At 39.7% G+C, this 24,460-nt stretch overlaps 1 long non-coding RNA gene across 1 annotated transcript in view; it reads left to right on the top strand.

The window, feature by feature from the left end:
* The window catches only part of LOC114010746 (uncharacterized), a 33,470-nt gene extending 14,493 nt beyond the window's left edge, over positions 1–18,977 (top strand). Inside the window, exon 3 of the long non-coding RNA XR_003552382.2 lies at positions 694–18,977. This is a non-coding gene — a long non-coding RNA (uncharacterized LOC114010746). The remainder of the gene's footprint in view (positions 1–693) is intronic.
* The last annotated feature ends 5,483 nt before the right edge of the window (positions 18,978–24,460 follow it).

Below are 24,460 nucleotides of genomic sequence, written 5' to 3'. Positions count from 1 at the left end.
TGCCTTTTGCAGAGTCTAACTTTTCTCTAAGAATATTAGAAAAATTCATTTAAAATGGTGAGCAAAGAACCCAGAATAATCTGAGGGGCATTATAATCTGCAAGAAAGATATCCCATACAGTAAAATATTAAATAATAAACTTTATGTTAATGAACACCAACCAAAACTTAATGGTCTTTTCAATTCTAGAGTGTAATCAAACTGGTAATTTTGTACCAGTATATCTTTGAATAATACGTGGACTTACTGTATTAAAAAGATGGAGAAAGGTTTTTTTTCTCTGATGTTCATGTATAATAATCTAAAAAGGCTGTATTGAGATCTTGAGAATAACACTTGCAGACCTAAGACTGCTTTAGGAATTCAATTCCATCTGTATACTCTACTAAGGTCTTTTTGCTACAGGTACACTGTATATTTTATAATACTAGAGAGGATAACAATGCAGCATGCAACAAGGGCACATTGCTAATAATCCTATTCACGTTAAATATTTAGAATTCCATCGTATTTCATAATCAGAACTTAGAAGTAACATATTAGAACAACTCCATGCTGATGAAAATGACTAATTAAGTATTAAAAGCTGCGAGAGGAAGCCATTGCTTGGAAACAATTCTTAAAGGGAGAGAAAATTGCAGTTGCAATCGTTTCTAAATGGTTTTCCCCTTGATTTTTTGTGTTTCTTTTAGGAGAAGAGCTGAAATTCCTCAATGCTAAACTGTCTGTAATATCGAAAGAAAGAAATTGATCTCTCTCTGCTTCTCCCATCTATAAAACTGAAATATTCCTGCTTATATAGGCTCAGGGCAGTTCTCATCAGAAGTGGTAAACCTTAGTAACTACCCCTTAGTCTGCAGCGATGCCCCTTAGGTTTCACACTGAGTCAGACCCTGGCATGAATAATAGCAGCTCTAATGCTATTCCAGTTGAAGCAATGGATACAACTCTTTGGCTCTGTAGCTTTACCACGTCATGAGATTGGAACTATTCATGACAAACGGGATAGTACTAACAGTGAGAGCTACAGCCCCAAGCAGGCTCCAGCAAAGGATGTAACTGAGCTTCCCTCAGCTCTCAGTTTTAAGGGTTTAGCCAGAGATTCTGACAAGCAATACAGAGCTACAAAGTTATGTCCGCTGTTCAGCAGCACCTAAATGGGAGAAGGGGAGCAGCAACTGAAAGACATTCAGAAATGCCAGTGAACTCTCTACTTTTTTTTTTTTTTAAGCCACCCAGATTTCTGTTTGCTCTGTGCAGTCAGATCAGAGCAAAGCAGACAGGCTAAGGCTGGGCTTCACAAGTGTTGAATAATACTGGTTTTAACTTTGGATGACAAAACGTTGTCCATTTTCCTTTTTTAAAGGAAACAGATATAGAAGCACTAGCAGTTACACATTCTAAGTACTTTCTAGGTCACCTTTCTACTAACAGATCAGTTATCAGATTTGAACTATTTTCTTACAAAGTAGTTACACCAAATATCTGTCACAGCCCATACGTGCCTTTGTAGGGATCTACAAAGTACATGAAAGTAAAATATGCCCAAATATAGTACAGTATAGTAGTTGGATATTCCAGAAGTTTAGGAGTATTCTGGCACCTATATTTTAAATCTTGTGACAGAAAATGTGTAAGTATTGCCAAAGCACAAAAGAACACAATTTTTGTTATCAGATATCCAATGGATTTTGCACTGTGTGAACAAGTTGTGGACAGCTGACAAAATTACTCTATATTTCACTTCTTTTGACTTCAGAGATCAGCCTTCTTCCATCTGGAATACCATTATTTTCAGATTAGTATTTTGTACCTGAACTTCAGCAATGGAACTAAAACCAGTCAAAATCCTTTCTATTACATCACAAATCATACTCAGCATTAATTTGATATGGTGCAGCACAGAGACATCTACAAGTAGTGACAGATTCAGTACTACCCATAACACATTTTTATGTCATATACTTCCATAGTCTGCATATGTAGATGGTGTGGATTTCCTGGAATTTTGATGTACACATTAAGATTTCTATTTAAAGTATTTATTTCACATGTTTACTTGCTTTGCTTAATATGTGAGGACCTACTGTTAAATTTAAGATTTGCTGAATTAGGTTCTAAATTTCTTACACTTTCAACCAAAATAGCTGACAGTCTTAACCATTTGTGGCATGTTAAATAGCTATTAGATAGTGGTCCTCAGGGACAATCTAAGACATCCTCTCGTTCATAATATGTTAATGTCCCACAAGCTTTTTGAGCAGTGTAAGAATTTCAAATACTGACTCTCAGCATTTGACCTATTGGTTGAATCTAATTATGTCTGTGAATGGCATCAGATAGATCAAATATAACAAAGGAATAGTTATAAATGCTTGTGTAACACAGCAAAAAGGCTTCCTGAGATAAATCTCTAGGCCAGCATAGGCAAAGCTCCAATAACGTGGCCAAGAAACTGCCAATTAATTGCAGTTACTAATCAACTGTATGCTATTATTTGTAGTGCTAAAAATAGAACTCCTGCTAGAAAGATCTAGACGAGAAACAGGAATACAGCATAGAGCCTGTTTTCAAAGTAGGTGTTGCAAAGTATCTACAAGATACGTTGTATCTTCCTTTATCACCTGCTCAATGCAAGAAAGAAATGCAGTGTTTCATGCTGGGATTTATAATCTCGGTGGACTGTACCATGGTATCAAAGATTAAGTCAGCTACCATCTGCTCCATTTTATGCAAAATAGATGTGGCCCTTGAACTTCTGGCAATTTTCCAATTCAATCCTCCATGCCGATTTCTAACACTCCTGCCTTACAGGATATCCTATTATTCAGCTCAGACAGTAAATTGTACTATTCATGGTCAACTATTTGTTGACCATGTACACTGTGACACAACGGCAGGGCAGAAAGGTATCTACTCTTGTCTGTTTTTAAAAAAAAAAACAACTTAGGAGAATGTTCTGAAACTGTGTGTGTCTGTGTGTATATATATATACTTTTCATTATAATGAAACAAATTCATTCTTTACCATCAGGTTTCTGCAAGTGTTACAGGAGTGCTTAGTTACTAGGTTTTACTCTTAACTGTTGATTATTTTTTTTAAATACACAAATCCTGTTGCACTGTTAACTTAAAATTAAAGACGAAAAGCTTAAAAAGGTGATCAACATACAATTCAAGCAAGAAGCCTGATGCAAATGAACATTTAGCAAACTCAGCCATATCACTGCAGTGAACAAATTTTGTTTTTATAGAGAATGTGCAGAATTTGCGTTTTCAAGATAGCATTCAACCTTGGTAATATAGAAGGATAATTTGTCTGAATTGTCAATAACTCTTGAAAATTTTAGTTAGTTATATTTTTCCATTTATTTTTATTCTGGCATTTTATTACCTGGGGCTAAGGTAATACTTTGTAGTTACGGTTAGAAAAAAATTTGTAATACACATATATATATCTCTTCAGAGATTCCAGATGTGGTCAAACGCTGTGGCCCACTGTTTGGTGTAATGCAAGTTAAAATTGTGTTTGCTCCATTTCAAGTATGTGAAACACGTTACTGACATTTGGTTGCACAGAAAATTCACTTGTGCTTGGTTTTGCATTTATTAAAAATGAGCAACAGATTATTTTCCCAAAAGTCACACCCTGATCTGCCTGTAATATTTTTTTATTATTTTAAAATGTTGGAGCAGAACATGAAGTATAGCTCTAAAAAGCCATAAATATCCTAAATTACATTTTTAAATTTTACTATGTATTGTCAGGAAAGACAGGAGTCAAGAATAGCAAGCATACAAAGGTGAAATTAATTCACCTTTTGAACTCTCAATGTGCACATATTTAAGATTTGATCCTAGTAGTCCTAAACATTTTATCAAATCCAGGGAACCATTCGTATTCAGATAAAGTCTGTGATAGCAGGGGTTTCTTATCTTCAAAGGAAGAGAGAATTCAGAACCTCAATACAAAGAGAAATCCCATGCTTCTGATAAGAACTGTAAATCTTCCCTTTGAAGACTGACACTATGAAGAATTCCTGCTTAAAGAAGCCAAAGCAATATTTTAACCAACAATGTCTGGACTTAGATGTCATACCCTACAAAATGCAAAAATTTTTAGGAGAATATATGCTAGAAGGTAGAACTTATCTGAACTAAAGCAGTTACTGTAGCGGACTCAACTAGAACAGTAGCAATGCTGGAAGTGGCAGTCTAAACAGAACTCCCATGGTTACTGCCATTATCAATTTGCTGTCATTTCACTCTCATCATAGAGACCTTTATGTCACAGTGACTAACAATAAAGGAGCCCACAGCACTCCTGCAAGTGACTGCTGGTTTGAAGGACTGATGGCTTTTCAAAGACATTCATAGTTTAGCTCCTTATGATGGATTTCAACATGATGCCAAGATTTTAATTTTGCAGTGCATTAAATAAAAAAGCGACCAAATAAAAAGAGCGAAGTGTTAGCTATACTACAGGTAATACACCTCTCCTCTATGGAATTTTTTTTGCAGAATGTTTACTTTGCAGACTATTATCTTGACTGACAACAGAAGTTCTAAGACTCAGGTAGGTCCAGGTGCATATTTACTGTAACTTCTCTCAAATGCTGTTAGTCTGTTGTCCCTTTGTTAAATGTTAAGTCAAGAAGTCTGTAAATGCTACAGGGCATGGCATGCATATACTTTGCAGGACAAGTAAGAGACTCTGCTGCCTTTTCTATATACTTGTTAGATCCTGGAACTGAAAGGGATGCAACAGCATTTGGGAAGATTCCAAGGAGACTGTATAATTTTTCTCTAATGTTATCCTCCTGCTACCTCATTCACTTCCAAAATTACATTTTTGACCTTTAAATTTTTCCCCAACTTCCTTCCAAGAAATGTTTGAGCCCACAGGACAATTTTGAAAATGTTTATCGTCAAAAGTTACTAACTGAACTTACTTTAAAGGGGAACATGGCTGGCAAACACAACAGAGAAGTTATTTTTCCCCTATAATGATTTAGCCTTTGATGCATAGACAGATGGTCATGATCTCCTCCTCCTCCACCCATGGATTTTTCTAAAATGACACCCAAGTTTTTCTTGGCAGCAGTTAGAAAATCTGGCAAACAGCTCACTTCAGCTCCAATTATATTGACCACATTAATGCAAAAGATCAGCAAATGAAATGTTCCATATTCATTTGGAAGAGATGAATTAAAATTTGCAATGAAATAAGATAAATGCAAATGAGAAACAAATGCCAGCTACTTGCATCCACCCTTGTATCTAAGGATTTACTGTGACCCGTTTTTTTTCACTGAGAATGAATGCTTCTTGAAGGCACAGGGTGTTAAGTCTCTTGTAGTACTTCTTAGGGCAGTAACACTTTATAGAACCAGATTTCTGAGAAATGTCTTCATAGGCAGAATAATATCCATTTGCTCTGAGTATTTTAAGGAATACTAGAGAATAACACTTGCCCTCCATGCTCCAGGGACACCAACTCTTCAGATGAATGTTATCTCTATATTTATTATCAAGGCTTTTCACACTTGCCTGTGCTTGTCACAAACTCTCCTGGGCACAGGAAAAGCAACCAGGAATGTGACTAATTCCCTATTCAAGGGCTTCTAGCCGAGTATTTTTTCCAAGGCAGTGTCTACCGTCCAAGGTACATTTCTTTTACAAGGCAGAAAGCAAATCTTGCTGGCAATTCTTTTTCCACCCAGTTACAGGCTAATTTCTTGCTACTACTGTGTGCTGTGGCAACCGCGTGTTAGCTCCTGTCTGCTAGTAACTGGTGGGCAGGTTTGTACATCTCTACCAGTATATGGGCCATTGCAAATAGTTTTACCTGTGGCAGCTAAATAGTGTTCTCTAGGGAAAGGTGTATCTTTAGAAAGTTATATTCAAATTACTTATTCACCATCTCTGTAGAAGGGGCAGTAGGTAGAATATGTTTAACCTCTGCTGTATATATACGTATGTCTCATTAAAAAAAAATTGTATATATTTGTTCTACTGAAGTATAAATACCAACAAGTTACATCAGTCAAGATGCCTTGTGATGACAATTTTTTGCTCTACCCAGGTGCCCAGACCATCTCTAATTCTGGGTCTGATTCATCAGCATGAATAATATAAAATGAATTGTGCTCAAAGTATTCACAGTTCTGAGCTATTTAAAAGACATTTGTAATTCTTAGATACTGAGCTATCAAACCAAAAACTTCTGATCATTCTGCTTGGCAGAAAAAAAAAAAATCTGTGCTTGTGTAACTATGCTTAGAACAAATAGACCTGGGAAACTGTATACCAAGTTCTAGCATTTGTATTCACACATACTACAGCAAAGTTATGAATTGAATATCTTATTTCAGGTCTGTGAATATTTTAAGGAAATGTCCAGCATTGAATCATAGACAACAGGATTTGAAATGACATGTTAAACCTAAAGCGTGTCCAGTGCTACTTTTTCATCAATTCTTATCTTTGCCATAAATATCACACCCTCCTACGCTGTATATATTCATTACACAGCTGCAGCTCCTCCTCTAAGCTAGCTAACACAGCTGTAGCTATAGAGTGCAGACCAGATGGCCAGTCAAAACCCTGCTTCCTATTGTCTGCAAAACACAATAACCATTACCAATAGTCTCTGCTTCTGAGCCCACACCTTGTGTGTTTTATATTTCCTCAGTCAAAAACTGGCCTGGATCACACATTCAACACCATCATAACTTCCTTAGGGACTTTTTCTACTGTTTGATTAGCATCCTCAACTCATTTTCCCTCCTTTTTTTTTTGTAGTAGAAAAGTTTGCTTTCAAAACACAGTCCTTTTCACCTGTTTTAGCCACACTAGGCATAGGAGTTCTGCATTAACTCCTGAAGATTTGACTATTTCAGCAAAAGAGCAAAGAAAAAAAGCTTTTTTTTTTCCTTTCCACACTTTACACATATATCATTTCCACAATAACATATATATAAATTATACACATACTAGGAGTGAATTCAGAAATGGGGAGTTACAGACAGCACCCATCTTACAGTATGAAACAGGTTTGGCAGTTACTCTAAAGTAGTCAGTGGAAGTGTGGCCATCAACTTGAGTCAGCTGTCAAGACTCATGAAGGGGAATAGTGGCAATAGCAGCTTGTAAAAGATATGGATAAAAGAGCTTGCTATACTGGAAAGATAAGAAAGGGGATCATTTTTCTGGGGGTATAGGGAAGGAGGGGTCTTGGTGTATTAATGCCTCATGTAACTTCATACTAATAGGACTGGCTAAATACATACTCAGTTTTTATTAAGGCTGTAACATTTGAAATAGATAATACATACAATTAATTCCAATGGCATAGGAAAAACATTAAAAATTACTGATCAATTATTTGCTTATAAATTTTGGGGGGTTGATTTTTTTTTTAGAACTGCTATCCACTGAAAGGAGCTTGAAAAGCACGCTTAAAAAACCCCAACACATTCTGCTCACATTTGGAAGCATAACATCAAAATCTCTAGTCTTCTGCATCTAACTTTTTAAGTGAACTATTTTTTTCTTGCAAGTTCTTTGTTAAACAAACGCATTCCTCCAAGCCAGTACAACAGAGGCTTCTCTGTGCAGATAAGTTTAACTCCATATTCTGTGCAAGTTTTATTGCTAATAATCTGATCACATTTCATGAGTCCAACTGGTCATAATACAAACCTGATTTTCATCATGGCCTCTCTGCTGTACCTTTTGTTCCATTTTCACAAGTGTGTGTGTGTATGCATATATATATGTATCAGTCCCCTAGTAATTTTCAAGTATCAATCACTTCAAAGGGCAACTGTTGCTAACCCCTGCGCTCAGCAGTTTTGGGTTTTTTTTATACTGTTCCATTTGAAGGGAAGCCAAACATCTCTGTATGGGTAGCTTTTGAAATGGGGGGGAAATATTCCAACACAACTGAATGACACAATCTCTAACATCTAGAAGAAGAAAAGAGTCTAAGGAAGCTGAATTTTAAACTGTGTTTATTTGGAATGTGCAAAGACAAAGGATGTTTTCAACCAGAATGCTTGTGATCTTCCTCATACCCTTTTGTAAACCAGTAATGCCTACAAAAGCTGTGCAGCAAGCAGCAGATAGTGCTTGTCCTCAAAACATTTGAAAGAGTAAAAGCACCTTGCTAACTCCAAAGAGAATCTTCTCAGCAACACCTCCTGTGAAGCTCCTGCAGCTTTATAAACTAGCTTGACTTACCAACAGCTGCCTATTGAAGACCAGAGGGGAAAGCATGCCCATGGGGAGAGATGCTGGCAGACAGTTCTGCCAGTGGCAAGGCAGCTAGCCCTGTTACCTCTCTGGCTCACTGTGCAGAACAGAAGAGGAGAGATGTGGTCTCTCATTTAGGGCAATTCCAGGACGGTAACATCTCATCAGCCCAACTCTTTTAGATTCCTTCTCAAGCACACCCAAGTCAGGATAGATATGAAGCACTAATGCAATTTGTTTGATTTTATGTAGCTCATTTTCACCCTTAGGCTATGAATATCTAACAGCTTCATACTCTCAGTGGTCATGGGGCCTTGCCCTGTTGAATCAATTACAGTTATCCAATCTCAAAGTAAAAGACATAAATCATGTGATGGCTGCATTAAAGAAGGTGGTCTAATTACAGAATCACAGAGTAGTTGAGGTTGGAAGACACTTAAGTTTAGTACAGTGCCCCTGCTCAAGCAGGGTCAGCTAGAGCAGGTTGCCCAGGGCCTTGCCTCCCAGAATGGAGGCTCCACAATCACTCTCAGCAACATATTCCAGCATCCAGCCACCTTCACAGTGTTTTCTTGCATTTAGATGAAATTTAACATGTTTCAGTTTGTGCTTGTTGCCTATTATCCTGTCACTGAGCACCACTGAGAAGAATCAGGTTTGTCCTGCTTAAAAAAAGGCAAGATACATTCCTGATCCTTTTGAAATGTAATTGCTTAACAGCACCCGAAAATACGATCTGCCTCCACAATGACAAACATGGGTGAAAAATGATGGGGTAAACCCTCAGTCATGATTACAAGAAGAATCTTCATGCTGACCAACCTGAGCACTGCTTAGCAGTGCCTATAGTAAATCAACAACTGATGAAGAGTAGCATGAAAGACAGTAATCAGCCCAGACAGTAACCTTCTCTGTGGCCAGGACAAAGGCACTCCTTACTGCAAGAAATCTTGTTAAAATGGGTATGTAATTCTTTGCTGTAGCAAATTTCTGCTAGGTAGGGAGGCAAGAGGAACTGAAAGAGTACTACAAAGTATCTGTTGTTGTAGTTCTGCTTTGGCTATAGCAGATGTCAGCAACCTGGGGAATGCTATATCCTTCCTACTTAGCAGTGACCCAGAGTACTAGGGTCACCTTCACCAACCCTACCCTAGGGTGCTGTAGTCACTTCCCCATTAAGATCAGCAGTTATAGGTGGTGAGCTGTTGCATCCTGTTTTGCTCATTTTCTACTTGGCTGTCAACCTTGTTTCTAGTCTTTCTTTACTGGCTGAGGAGCATAAAGAATTCAGAAACCTAGAGAATCTGCCTTTGAAATTGTTACCTGTACCCAGTGAAATGCTAAGAACAGCTGTGTGATGCAGCTAAAGTAGCATCTAGTGATCCTGCTCTGACTAGTCTTACTGAAATTGTCCCTTTTTATTCCAAGAAGGTTTTATTATGCAACAAAGGCAAATTAAACAGCTGCCAGGTTTAAATGGTGCAAAACCTAGAAATCTGATGCCACCCATAGTTCTGATACTGAAAAGTGAGCCATGAAAAAAAAATGACTGACTTTGCAATCATAAAGCCACTGCTCAAAACACTTAGAAAAGATCTGCAATTTCACATTAACTCTTCCTTGTATCCCAAAAAAGATCAGATTTTTCTAACTGTCGGGAAGCCCAGGTAATTATTTTTTTTTTAACATGAAAAGGCCTGATTAAAAATGATATTTTTTATAACTTCTTGAAAAAAATAGATAAACTTAACTTCATGAAAATAAGGATTGCCAACACTTGCTTAAGTCAAACAGAGTTCAGGAAGATACTGCGCAAGGTTCCCCCCATGCAGTGCTGCCAATTGATTTCAGTTCTAGCTTGAAAAACACCTGCTATTTTAGCCTTGGGCCTCTCCTTCCATAGTATTTTTATAGCTTAGACAAATACACACCACATGTAGAATCAAGTTCTCAAGTCCTCTTTTCTAGAAAGCACAAATTATATTGATTCTCATAAACCACAACTGGGGAGGCCTGCAGAAGGGTGTGTGAAAAGATTGTAGCTGGTTTGCAGTTGTCAATAATATTCACAGACAGACTTTAGTGGTGTTTCAGTGTGATCTGGGTAGTATGTAATTTCAAATTAACCCTGAAAAACAACTAGTGGTTTTATCACCACTTTCACAAACCCTGCATACTTCAGAGCATGAAGATCAAAACTAAAGGAATGCCTCCACTTACACGAATTAGAGGCTACTTGTGTTCTTGTACTGCTTATTTAGGCCGTTCTCTAGATGAAAGAGTTTGAATTATACAGTAGGGTCTTCATGATGCACAAAGCCTCACAGAGTCTTATGGACTAAGGTAACTGAAACCCGACATAGATTAGTCGCATTTCCATGCCTGTCTTAGCAGCTGTGATTTTTTTCCCCAGTAACACTTCAGTAAGTGACAAATTCTATACATAACCATGCATATGTGAGATAAAGCACTTGTTTGCCTAATGCAAAGCATACCTACCTGGAATAGGCTACAAATTCAGGTAGACATCTAAACCTTTTAGCCCATGGAAGAGAATGTAGCTGCTTTAATGTACAGTGAATGAGAGGCTGAGACTGGGGCCACTAGAGAAGGGCCAGCTATGTAGCATCATTATTCATCAGTCTTGCATTAGGGATAAAGATATAGTGGCAAAGAAACTCCACAACTGCTCAATGTATAGTTGCAAATGAGCACTGCTAGTTTGTAGCATAGTTGATCTCTGACACTACTACTGCTCATGGCAGAGAAAGAATTCTTTTCTCCTTTGACTGCAGTAAAGAAGCTCATGTAGACTTCAAGCTATATGAGATACAGCAAACATTGTTTTGAATAAAATGCTATCTGCAGACTTAACAATAAACCTCAGTGACAACATGTTTGACATATTCTTGCATTTAATATACTATAGAAAAATGGCATCTCAAAATTATGACTCATTCCTAACACCTCACTCATAAATAACTCCATGAGACTGTGTATGGACAAAAAGTTTTAATTAGTATTAAACTCTTTAAAATGTTTTAGAAGTTGAAATTGCACAATGAATGGACAAGGCATGCCACCATCCTGCTTAAAAATATCTGACAGATAATACGGAGAGCTTTGTTTTCTAAAAAACCCACAATGTTTGTTCTGTTCTCTCACAACAGAATGGGAATGTAATGGTCAAGACTTAATGGCCAAGGCAGGTCTTAATCATGAAACACGTTTTTTTGCAGTAATTGTTTCCCAGTAATTGTCCCATTGCTTATATTCTAATGTATTATAAAATAAACATGTGTGTTTATTATAACTGTTGTCTCATATAAAAGTCATCTCTCACTATTACAACAGCAATTACCTGAGTGGTATCATATACTGTGTAATCCTGCACTGGTCTGTGTAGACTCCAAAGCTACCTGAGGTTCTGAGGAATGGGGTGCTAACAGCAAGGCCAGACAGTGACCATCAGTCCAGCTGCAGCATACTCTTCCATCATAAAAGGAGGGAAGGGTTTACTGAACGACAAGCTTTCCACATTTCTAGCAATACAGGAATTCTTTTCCCAGTGTCTCTTTTTAGGCATGCAGCTTAAACACTATGGCAGGGAACAGCAAGAGCAGGTTGCTCCCTAAGGAAAGCTGAGCTGGCAGCTAAGGGGTGGTTACAGTGCAGACTGGGCAAGGACCTCACCAGCAGCATACAGTTCCACAGCACCAGAGACAGGCAAGCAAAGCAGGATAGCAACAGGAACAGGTCTTGTTAGTGGTCCAGTGATCATCAGGCAAGACAGGGTCCCACATCCATTAAGAGACACACTACAGCACTTCAGGAACAGAGCCAGCAGCAGGCCATCTAAGACATATTTTAGGAAAGGATTGAAATGCCCAGCCTGAGCTTAAATAAGAATCCCTGTTCAAAGGTGTGGGGAGACCTCAGGTGAGGCTGGTCAGATTAATTACAGAGAGGTTGTTACTGTGCTCAGGGTCCTGATGCAGAGCACACAGGTTTATATGACTGATTTTTAAGCCTGTGTCTTTTTGTACAATTAGCAACATAAAAAGAATACACACATAGAGAATACAGGAGAATGGTACACATGCTTCTCATTCCCCAGATTCTTTGTTACTCTGCAACAGCCTTTGGACATATATCACAATTCTCTAACATACCCTGGATCATTCTTCTCCTTAAAATGTTTGGCGAGTCATTTATGAACTTGATTTCCTTTCTGATATGTGGTGCCCCAAATGCTCATGAGCTTTTAAGTCCCTTCATAAGTGATAAATTGCCTTATAACTACTCCAGAATGTGACAGAATCAATTTTCTGCATTTCTCTTGCTTTTCTGTCCATGGATTTTTATAGGAAGCTCATTTAATTAGAACTAAATCTATATGAAAGAGACCCTGTACTCAAGTAAGTACCTTGGATGTGTTAAACACAAATTTTGATCTAATAAATAATGTTTCAAACAATTATTTTCTAATATGTCTTTTTAAGTACCTTGTGCTATAGTTAACATATATATGTATGTAGTTATGTATGTACATAACTAATGCACAAGTGCAGTGACATTCTCATGCATAAGTGGTCTGCCACAAAAATTTGCATTTAATGATGAAGGCACAATAATTCTAAGAAGCAAGAGTCTCCCCTAATCATAACACACTACAAGACAGGAAGGGAAAAAAAACCAATACGAAAAGAAGACAATCATTGTCTACTTACACTAATTTACAAAATTAAATGAACTATTAATCTTCAAAATCAGTCATGAGAGATTTTTTATTTAGGAGTAGATATTTGCTTTATGTATAAAGTGGAAGCATGGATTATTTTCATGTCCTCTCATGCACAGGAGTGAAACTTTATATATTGCCTAAAGCTTTAAACATATTCAGGTTGTACCTGACGAAGTGAGCGCAGTTTGGAGTTGAGCCCTTCAGCGTGGGTATTAGCCATAGTCAACAGCCAAGTTTAGTCCTAGAAGGTTTAGCAAAAGAGATTTCTGGCAGTTGTTCTGCACCCAGCAATAATTTTCCCAGACAGCAATGACTACAAGCATAGGGAGCAGTCTACACTGAAATCAGCACCTGTTAGAAATACATGTACTCTGCTGGAAATTGGTAGCTACAGTCAGAAGCAAGAAGGTAATCAGTGCAGACTCTACAGGCCAGTCATTGAATGCTTCCTGATGCTGAAACAGATAGGCTGTATGCTTCTTGAAGCTTCTGTACTGCACTGCACAGAAAAATATTCAATTGTAATTAATGATTATAGAAATTTGCATAGTAGTCCTATATCAAGTGCCATGTGACCTTCAATACGGATTATTAGAAAGGTACAAACCCTACCGGAAATACTGGGTTTGAGATAAGCATAGTTTTGCTCAGTGTGGGTTGAAATGATAGACACTCTGAAACCAGTGCCTCTACAGGCAACTAACAGACTGGTAACCTCTTTTAAAAATGTGGGTAATAGTGGGAACTGCTTCCTAAGTTCCTGAAGGGCTAACAGATATCATTAGGAAAATTAAATCCTACAATACAGGAAATAGGTCTCAGAGTATATTGCTTCAAAAGAGGAAAATATTTTTGCTTATTGCCTCATCTGTTTCATTTCTAACTTCATTGGCTTTTAAAAATGTATTCAGCCTTGTGAATTATTCTATGATGGAATATATATATATATAAAATTTATTCTATTATACTGATCTATTTTCAGTGAGTGGAATAATTTATTTTACAAAATTAAACGATAACATTATGGTGATTCTTAATGTAGCATCTCTAAAGAAACAACTCCTTTTAATCTTCACAGAATACATACATAATGCCCATAGGAATAATTCATAAAAATAAATCACATTGACACATTCCATGATATCTTGTAAGGCCCTGCAGGGTGGCAGTGGCAGCAGCCACTTTTATTTAGCATGTGTCTATTCCCCCAAAAGCTTTCTGTCCTAGTTTTAATTTGGCTTTACAGCATGCTAAGTAAATTGTTTGGATTTTTTTTCCCCTACATTTGAGAGACTATCTGATAGTTCATTGCTAACCTTTCTAAAGCTGACCATAGGTCAGAAGCATCATCATTCCCTCCTCTGTGAGAAAGTTCTATGTACCTATAGCAGATTTTCATGGGCAATTTCTCTGCTGGTGTGAAAGCTCAAAAGAAATGTTAAACCAACTAATACGAAGAATCATAGGGATCACAAGATCACAGGACAGTTCACTTTGGAAGGGACCTCAGAAGGTCAATGCATCAAATGTTATACGCGGGGATGACTAGCTATCATACATACAGCAGAGCTAAGTCAGACCAAGAAGGTGGCACCGAGCAGGTCATGAGACCAGTATCATGAATATCATGATATAAAAGCAACATTTCTGGTATTCTTTTGTGTCACGGCAGTTAGAGTTGCTTACATACTGAAGTATCACTGTTTATCATTAACTGGTAGTCTGAAAAGTGATCCCACGGGAAGCTTTTCTTGTCTCAGGAAGGTTCTTACAGGCTTCTTAAAACCATTTTCTTGTCAATCAAAATAAAGGCTTTGATATGGAAAGCAAAAGCTGGACACCTCTTTTCAGCTTCAGCTATTCTATGGCCTTCTTCCCAGACTTGCATCTATGCTAAGTATTACAGTTCTGGACCTCTTAGCCCTCTACCATCCTGTCTGTGTATTGTGTACCCTCTAATGGAGAGGTGAAAAAATATATTCTGAATATGTGAAATGCAAATAAGTAATAACTCATAGTAAACATCTGCAATGTTTTATTTATAAGCTACAAATACCCAAATAGCTGTAAATTTATTAGGAAGATATTTTCCTGTTTGTTTGGAGTTGTCCAAGAAATGGCCTTGTCTCACAGACTATGGAATAAAACGTTTTTATTTTTAGATATGCATACCTCATGCTATTTTACTGTTCCAGTTTAATCACTACAAATGCAATATACAAATACACAGCTGCAGTGTAAATCCAAAGATACCCAACAAACAACACCTCCCCCAACAAGCAGGTCTCACTTAACTGATATTCTAATAGTTCCTCTTTTGTTATTGGATTTAAGGAGAGTTTAAAGGCTGTATTGATATTGAGTTGCAACATATGTTTTACAGTGTTTCTATAATATCAGGTAGAAGGTGTAACCACAGAAAGTGTTTCCTATTGAAATTAATACATATTTTAAAACATGATCAGAGAAACTGGGTGAGTGGAATTTTACATAGAAAAAGGAAGTTAAATTTATGGTCTCTGCATACAAAAAAAAAATGTACAGAATCCTTGCTTTCACAGGTAATAAATCTTAAGATATTTTTTAGGTATTGTACAGCTGTTAGGCAATGCAGGTCATGTGGATATATATTCTAGTAATACTTCTACAGGCAGTAATTTTAAAATTTATTTCTCATACAGTTTGAAAATATATTTGAAGAAGTTGTAGGACAGTGTCTCTTTAAATCTTTTTGGTATGAAATAGCAATAATGAGGGTTTTTTAGATTAACATTATTAGCCTTTTTTTCATGAAGGTAGTATATTCCTAGTGGTAACCTGTATATAACTAGGGTTTTTTTTCTATGTACATTTATCCTATAATCCAAGATTAAAATACAGTCATACCAGTATGCAAAATATTACCCACTTATAGTTTTAAATGTTAAATTACCTAAAACCTTTTTTTTTTTGCTATGTGTTTCATTTGAAGATCTTATGGTTTAGTTCTCCCTGGCAACCCTTTAAGAGATGTTATTGTCTACTCTTATTTTACATGTGAGGCAACTGAGATAAAGAAAATTAAACTGACCTATACAAACTTACTCAATTATTAGCAGAGTTGAGAGCCCAATCATAGCTCTGCTGAAGAGAAACCTAAAACTCTGAGGTGGTTCAGGATGGCAAGATTCTGCAGAAGGTCTTCTGTTTGTGCTGCTAAAATATTTTCCTCAACATTAAAAGTAAGAACAGGGATTGTAATATTTAAAGCTATGAAGTGGAAGGCAGTACTCAAACTTATTTATGCAACAGTAGCCTTTCAAAAACCTTAAACTGAGTCTGACATTGAAAAAAAATTTGCAAACTGTACCATAATTCTTACCTCCCAGAGATAAAAGTATGTTCTGAACTTCAGCTTGGGTTGAGCAACCCCTCAATTTGCAGTTCTGAGCCAGGACCCTGATGGCAATGCAGCTGCTCAGGTCTCTAATAACCATCACTTCAATCACCATCAACAATGAATGTAAACTTTAGAACTGCCTTGAGCTATACAACTAATTTGAATTTTTTGTGCAGTTCGAAAAAGAGGGGATTAATACAAAACAATGTTAGAAAGAAAAAGCTCTTGACTTTGAAATAACCATTTTTCTTAGGGAACTTAATGAAAAATTTCCACATGTAATATGAATTTGACAAGCTGTGATGTTTGTGCTGGAAATATTACTGAAGGGACACTAGACGGGTTATCCTTTCGTCCTCCTTTGAAGCCAGTAGCTTCACAGCCATCGATTTCAATCAGAACAGTATTATGGCAAGTACCTTGTATAGCTGCTTTTACTCTGTTTTTTCTTTATGGAAGATAACGTTTATGTGATTGCACTACCAGTTTGTCTGCTTGTCTGTCTTTCCAGTAACTTTAAAATGTATTTTCCAATTTTAATCCAATTTAAGAGGGTACTTGACTCAAACATACTAAATCCCTGTAGGTTTAATGAAAATAAGAATCTGGGTAGAAGACCCTGAGTCCTACAAAGGCCAGTGCAGAGAGGGACTGACCTTTAATCATTCTGCTTGGTCTGCCCACCAACCAAGAGACAACAGCTTGCACATCGTAGCAAACTAACCATGAAACCCTGGGCTAATCACAGGATGTTCCATATTGTAAAACCTTAATTTTAGAACTGGAGATAAGGTGATGTAGGGAATGTAAAATGAATGACTAAAATCTCAGATTTTACCAGAAATCAAACTTGGCCCTTAGAGCTTTCAGTGGCAATATATTTGTCTTGTATTTGATGGAGAACAAATACAAGTCTTCCCTTCAAGACCTGGATCTCCTTTACTGACTTTCAAAGAGTTGCCCTTGTGGGATATGTTTGACCCATTGATAGTATTAAAGTTTCATTACTTGCTGACTCTTCTTTTATAATCTCTTATGCGTACAGCTGCTGAGTAGTTAAAATAGTTCAATATGAACAAAATAAATTCAGAAAGGATAAGCTCTCAATAGCCATTGAGAACAACAATCAAATGCAACTTCTTGCATGAGAAATTCTTGATTTTCTTATTCACAGAAGGGGGAGTGTGCCAGATAAAGGGTGACTTGGCTTGTACGTGGTTCTTGCATCCTTCCCTGAGTGTCCTGTACTGGCTAATGCTTGTTCTTTCTCATTACTTTGGAAAAAACAATGCAATGCCAGGAACGGGTACAGGGCCAAACCCATCTCTGCTCTCAGAACCCCACTGAATAGTCACTGCATTGAGAACATACAAGAGATTAAACTGAAAAGAATAAACACTACAGTGGGTTGTTATTTTGGAGATAGGCCACTGGGCTATAGGTGGACCTTTGGTCTGAGCAGCATGGCCTTTCTTCAGTTCTCTGTTCTTGTAAGCTGTTGAAACTTGATTAAAGGTCATATTTCATTCAGAAGCCTCTGTCTGACACATGGCAGCTCTCTAGGACCTGCAGCTAGGGTAGGGTTACCTGTGATTTATGATGGCTCTGGAAATTATAACTAGTGCTGTCTAAGCACAGAAGAACTGAAATCATAAATACACTGTTTATAAAGTAAACCCTTCCCCAAAAAAGGAAGGTAAAACTAAAACTCGAAAAATTCAGTTTCTTTGGAGTATACTTTAGCTCTAGACTTGAGACCTGCTTGGGACTATGTACTACATGATATGACATGCATAATTTTTTACGTTAGTTTCTTGTTTGAGTGAAAACTCATAAAATTCCTGTTGGATGCCTTCTGGACTATGATGCTGTATTATTCTGCAGCATCTGGAAACTATGTAGTTCCAATGAGTATCTGCATATGACAATGTCAAAACCATGTGAATGCGTAAAATGTCTCATCTATGTATGATAAAAGAGGGGATCAGATGAGGTAGTGCAAACTAGTTCATCAAAAGCATTGGTACCATTGTTGAAGTCATCTGGCCTTGAATATTTGCGTATCTGTCATGGAAACACTTTATGGTCAAAATTGTGTTACGCTATACACAGTAATCCTACCACATTAGTATTTCTGAAAGTGGTTTTGTCCACTCTGAGGCAGATAACGAGGACTTTCTAGATAATGAAGTATCTCCAATAATTGAGTCAACTCCTGCAGATTTTACTGTGTTAAGAGCCATGTAAGAGCAAATTATGGGGGGCAAGATGTATTTTGTGGAGCAAAATCCCAAATGATTCATATAAAAAGAAGATTAAAGGTAGTCAGAGCACTTGCAAGACTGTCCCTTATTTCTAACAAAAATATTTATATTACTTAAGAATTAAACTAGAAATACATATGACAAGGAGACTGCCCACAACTGTATTCCCAAATGAAAATTAATCTGATGCGCTCTGCAGATATTGTTGGACAAAATAATTATGATAATATATGAGGGAAATATTTGAATATTCCACAGTTTTCTTTATGTGAGAGTCCACCTAAGATGAGGCTGCATAAGCCTTAAAAACAGAACTTAAACTTTAAGATTGTTTTTTTTCCTAAAGCCTTAAAAAACCCCTAGACGAATGACAAATAACAGTATAAACCCAACATATTATTGCTCCACTGGTTTAAGAAATGCAACTTTTTTCAGTGTGGTTTAAAGTGTAGTTCTGTATGTGCTTGGTATAAAGAGTTGCTACTATTCTTCAAAGCTGTGATTTTCCTCTGTAAATTTGGTCTTCTCTGTCATCCTTTAGTTCCCCAGAACACATCATCTGACGGTCCATTAGTTGTGTGAGGGACAGAACTTGTTCCCTTCGGTGCTGAGGAGGGAATTAGTGCTCAGTGGGAACCTCATGCACGAGAGGCCCAGCCGGGACCGGCTGGTGAATGGCTACTGTCAGACCTCACTTACGTTCTTTCAAGCAATTTTAGAATGGAAAACATTATCTGTGGATTATATGTGGTTTGATTACATTAAAGCAATTATTTCCCAGCTCCTGTGAAACTTTGGAGATGGGGAAATGTTCAAAAAGCTCTGTGTAAAACAGATTGCTGGTTCCTGTTCCCGCTCTGGTGGCAGGCACAATACCAGAAATGGTTCTGCCAGAAGGGAAGCTACCCAAGGCTGCCCTCCCTGGCCTTGCATCCTGGCTCAGGTGCCTTGGTCGCAGGCAAGGATTGCCCTCAAGTAGGCTTTTCTTCAGTAGGTGCACCAACTGTCTCTTCCCCTCCCTGCTTTAATCCCTGTTTCCATTAAATGTGTGCAAATGTGATCCCCCCATTTTCCTTGGCTGAAATTAGCAGATTAGTTTATGAGTTATTAAGGAAACGCATCCGTCCACGTGAATGCGGTGTGGCCGCCTGCAAGTGGTTTCCCTAGGAAGCCAGGCTAACGGTGGTGATCCTCATGCTTGATCCTCACTACGAATTAACTCTGTTCCACCCATCTATCCAACATCTTTCGGTGTGAGATGCCTTTTAGGTGAAAGCTGCTTTGCCCCAGTTGCTGGCAGCAGTAACACTTATCCTCGGGATATTTCCAAACTGTCCACACTGAGCTGCATGATGCAATCGAGCATCAAAATGTGTAGCGAAGGGCATGTAGTTTACATAGGAAACTTAAAACTTGGTATTGTTTTCCTTGCTGAAAATAAGTCCTTTCTAGAATCTCAGTGACATGATTCTTCGTAATCTACACCCTCTGAGTGAGTTTTCTTCTAGGGAAGCGGCACAGCAGCAGCGTGCCTGGCCCTGCACTCCCCGTGGTGATATTCCCATATCCATGGGAATACGATTGGGTGTTTATTTCAATCACGTTTTCTCTCCCACTGATTTGTTTTTTTTTTTTTTTTTAAGTCCCCTTTGAAGGCAGTATAATTTTAGATTAATTTTATTAAGCTATTGTAAATCTCCTGTGACCCCTCACTTCTCTGTAAGTAGCAAGGTACCACGAGAGCGATGAAACATCCGGTTGCTTTTAAACTTTTTTAAAAAAACTTGTTCTTAGTTAATTCCAAAAAAGGTTGGCTTAAACAGGACAAGCACCCAGAGCACTTCCCACGCGGTTTAAAGCCACTTTTTGTTTTAAAGCGTTACTTTGAGGCTCAGGCTCGTTTCTGGAGTTGCAAGCGGGAAGGTGAGCGGCTTCCAGAGCGCACACGGCCCGCGGGCTGCGCTGCGCTCCAGGGGGGCGGGCGGGCGGCACCGGGGCTCCCGTTAACCGCGGGCAGCCGGGCAGCTGGGCTGTGCTCCTTGCAGCGGCACGACAGTACCGGGAGAGGGGACTTCCCCCGCGGGGCCGGACCGCTCTGTGTGTCCACAGCAGCGCTGCTCCGCGGTCCCTCGCGTTTCATAACCGGCCCCGGGAGGGCTCAGCCGCCCCGCCCCGCGCCGGGAGCCCGAGGCAAGCGGCGGCCCCCGGCCCCTCCCCCCGCTCGGCGGCGGGCCGCACCACCCCCTCCGCCGCCGCTCCCCTCCCCCTCCCTCCCGTCACAGCCGGCCGGCGGAAGGACAAATAGTCCTCTCCGCATTGTTCGGCTCCGCACAACTTTCGGCCGCCACGGCGGGGAGCGGGGCCGCCCCCGGGCGGGCTGGGGGCTGTCCCCAGGATGGGGGGGGCCGCCCCGCCGCTGGCCCCGTTGGGGTGGGTGGGGGGCGCGGGGTCCGGCGGGGCGGGGGGGCCGGGCGGGCGCTGCCAACTTGGATCCCCCCGGCTGGCCCCGCCTGCGGCCCCGGTGGGGGACCCGGCGCGTCCGGGGCGGTGCCGGGGGCGGGCCGCGCTTTGCGTGCCCCGGGGCGCTGCCGCGGCGCAGCCGGCGGGGCCCCCCACGGAGCCCTGTAGCGGCGGGAGGGCGGTTCCGCCACGGGGCACCCCCCGGCGGGGCGGGGGCGGCGCGGAGCGGACGCAGCTTCCCGCGGCTCTCGGCGGTGGCTCCGGGGCGCGGACACCCCCGGGGGCCCTCCTGCTGCGGCTTCCCCGTCTAATCGCCTTTTTTTTTTTTTTTTTCCCCCCTTTTCCCCCGCCCTGTCACCCCCAGCCAACTTTCTGCTCCTGTCGGAATTCCTCCCGCTGGGACCGGCCCTCACGGCCAGCTGAGCCCCGGCTCAGCCTGGAGCCCCCGCCGGCGGGCGTCCTAGCAGCGACGGGGGGCTGCCAGGTCACCCCTTAAGCGATACTTTTGGCGAGAGGTTTCACCATCACGGCCTCCTGCAAACGTTCTAAATCCTTCCTATTGTACAATACGTTACGTAATATTTATGTTATATAATTTTAATTACCGCGAGGTAAACATAACAGGCAGCACTCGGGTTATCAGTGCGATGGGCCGTGCAGATAGCGGTGAGCGCTGCGCAGCCCCAGGCTTGGCCGCAGCCATGTAGCGGCAAGCGCCTTCCTGGGATACTGCTCCCTGGTCTGCTTTGGAATAGTGTTCCCTGGTCTGTGGGATACTGCTCCATAGTCTGCTTTGGAAGGAAGAGCTGGAGGAAGAAGACACTGCCCCCCCAAGCGCTTCATCCCAAAGTTTCATGCCTGACAACAAAAATCTTTTAATTAATTTTTAATGGGCTTGAGTAAGATTCCAGGTGACACCAGGAACGAGTCAAAAGGGAATTGCTTTGGCCCGTGCAAGTTGCAGGAAACAAGGTTGCATTGCTGTCTCTCCTGGGAGGTCCATAGGGAGCAGTAGAAAGGATTCTGTGGTTTAGGTGAGGGTGGGAATTTGTTGTAAAGAAAGAGGAAAAAAAATGCCAGCAGAAAACCTTGGAGCAGGAAAGGTTTGCTGACTTTTCTCAAGGGCTATGGATTTGCTGAACAATAGCATTTATCACGGATAAATTGCTGTCTGTGGATGTAGGCTGAGCACATATGTGTTGATTTAAAGGAGCCATTCCAGTGAAAACTCCATCCTGGGTCAAATGCTGTGCCGAGGAACACCCTAGGAGCTCATACAGTTTGGGTGGCAGTGGTGAATTAATTCAGCGTGTATAAATTTAAGAATAAATAAACCAAAAGGAGACATGCAAGCTTAATGATTTTATTCACACAGGCATGATACATTAAATAGTAATATGGAATACATTTTCTCACATCCCTGAATGCACAACAGCTGTCTGCTGTATCAAACATTTTTCCTTTAAGGAGTGGGTGGAAAGCAATTCATGAAGGCTGTGGAAACAGCGTATGAGTGTGATTATTTTCAGGGGGTTGTACTCAAGTGATTTTGTTTTTATATTCCTTTTAATTTTTTTATGTCCTGTATGTAATTCTTCATTTTCACGGTCATGTAGAAGCATGCGGAAGAATGTTGCCATTGCCATCTGGCAACTAGCAATTCCCTGATTGCACTGCTTGGTAGCTGACCATATTGATGTTGGTAGATCAGCTGTCAGGGCTGTTACCATAAAGATTTACAGTTGCATGGTATGCTCTCTCAGAGCCTGGAGTTCACCCATGACTCTGCGTGCATGGGTTTGCCTGCCTATTCCTTGCACTGCTCCATGACAGACCTGAGACTTCTCTGAGGAGAGGTTATTTGCCCGCAAGATGAGTACATTCATTTATCTTGATAGAAAATTCACCGATGATAATATGAATGGGAAAGCATCTTCAGGAACTTAGTCCTGATCGCTGGAGTCCTTGCTTACAAAACCACTAGCAAAACAATTGTTGTTTATGATTGCTCTTATATTCCTCTGCTATCCACCGGATCTGTTGCTCCCTAGGTAGGGAAGACCTTTTGTTTTTAAAGAAGTGAAAGAAAAAAGGGTGTAACAGTTGCAGAAGACAGTAGCATTTCAGCCTTGTGTGTAATGTACAAGGTGGGTACCATTGTGTCACAGCAAAGCTGGCAGGTTTTGGTTTTGTACAGTTTGTGTCATATGTTTGCCACATTTGCACATGTGTAAAGAAAGAATCAGAACCGTAACTAGGGATTGAAGCAGGAATGAAACTGAAAGTATTTGCTTAGTTGCAAATGGACAGCTCTTGTCATTGTCCCAACCAGGTTTCAGATACCTATTTCTTCAAGTGTTTTAGAATGTTTATGAAGTCTTAATCATATTTTCTCATAAAGATCTCTAAATAGCTAAAAGCAGAGAGTTTGTTTGTTTTGCTTATTTATTTATTTATTTATAAATGTTGACCACATTGTTTTCTGTTTCATTTTCTGTGTATGACTGATGGCATAAGGATATGCAATGTCTTTTTTTTTTTTTTAAAAAAAAAATCCTATTTGCACTGAACAGGAATAATTTACAGGTAGTGTCAGAGATAAAAGGATTCTAAGTAGCAGCTTAAGAAAGGGGTTGGAGAGTCTGAGAACAGGTGAAAGACATTATTGCATGGATATCGTGCCTTGATGTTTTGAGTGCACGTGTTAATTCTTATCAGTGTTACATGAAGAGGGGTTAGCAACTGAGTAGGTTAAAGATTCCAAATCTTTGCCAGTGATGATGTTTGGTACCTGGGAAACATGAGATTAAATCTCTTTTACAATTTTATTGTAATACAGGACGTGATAGTTACTGATCTTTCACAGTGGTTTTACTCAAGCTACCTGCATGAGTTTCTTCTGGAATTTCTGATTCAGCCAAGTCATTACAATTTTGGCTCCCCGGAGCAATCTCCTTTAGGTTGTACTCACGATTTATTTTTGGCCAAAGCATACCTTCCCTGAGTCCTGGGGTACTTGCTAAGTTGTCTGGCATAATTTCTGGAAACTTCATTTATGTTTCAGTCATTTTTTTACACGTGCCTGGAAGTGAAGTTCTTCAAAGAGGACAGTCAACCCGTAGAGAAGCAATGCAGCAGAACAGCTGCTGTAATGTGGCTTTTGGTAATGAGCGTGCTTACTGCTAGCGTCTGCATGAGAAAGTGGCACATCATTGTGGGCCAAATGGAATCTCTTACGGTATTTTGTGTATCTTGAAGCCCTATGTCATGTGTTTTGTGGATGTCTCATCTTCCACTCAAAACTTTCTAGCTGCAAAAAAAAAAGCCTACAAATGTGAAACTTAAAACCTTAGGTC

Source organism: Falco peregrinus, chromosome 1 (genome assembly GCF_023634155.1).
Source record: "Falco peregrinus isolate bFalPer1 chromosome 1, bFalPer1.pri, whole genome shotgun sequence".
NCBI lineage: Eukaryota > Metazoa > Chordata > Aves > Falconiformes > Falconidae > Falco > Falco peregrinus.
This window is presented reverse-complemented; position numbering and strand designations above follow the sequence as displayed.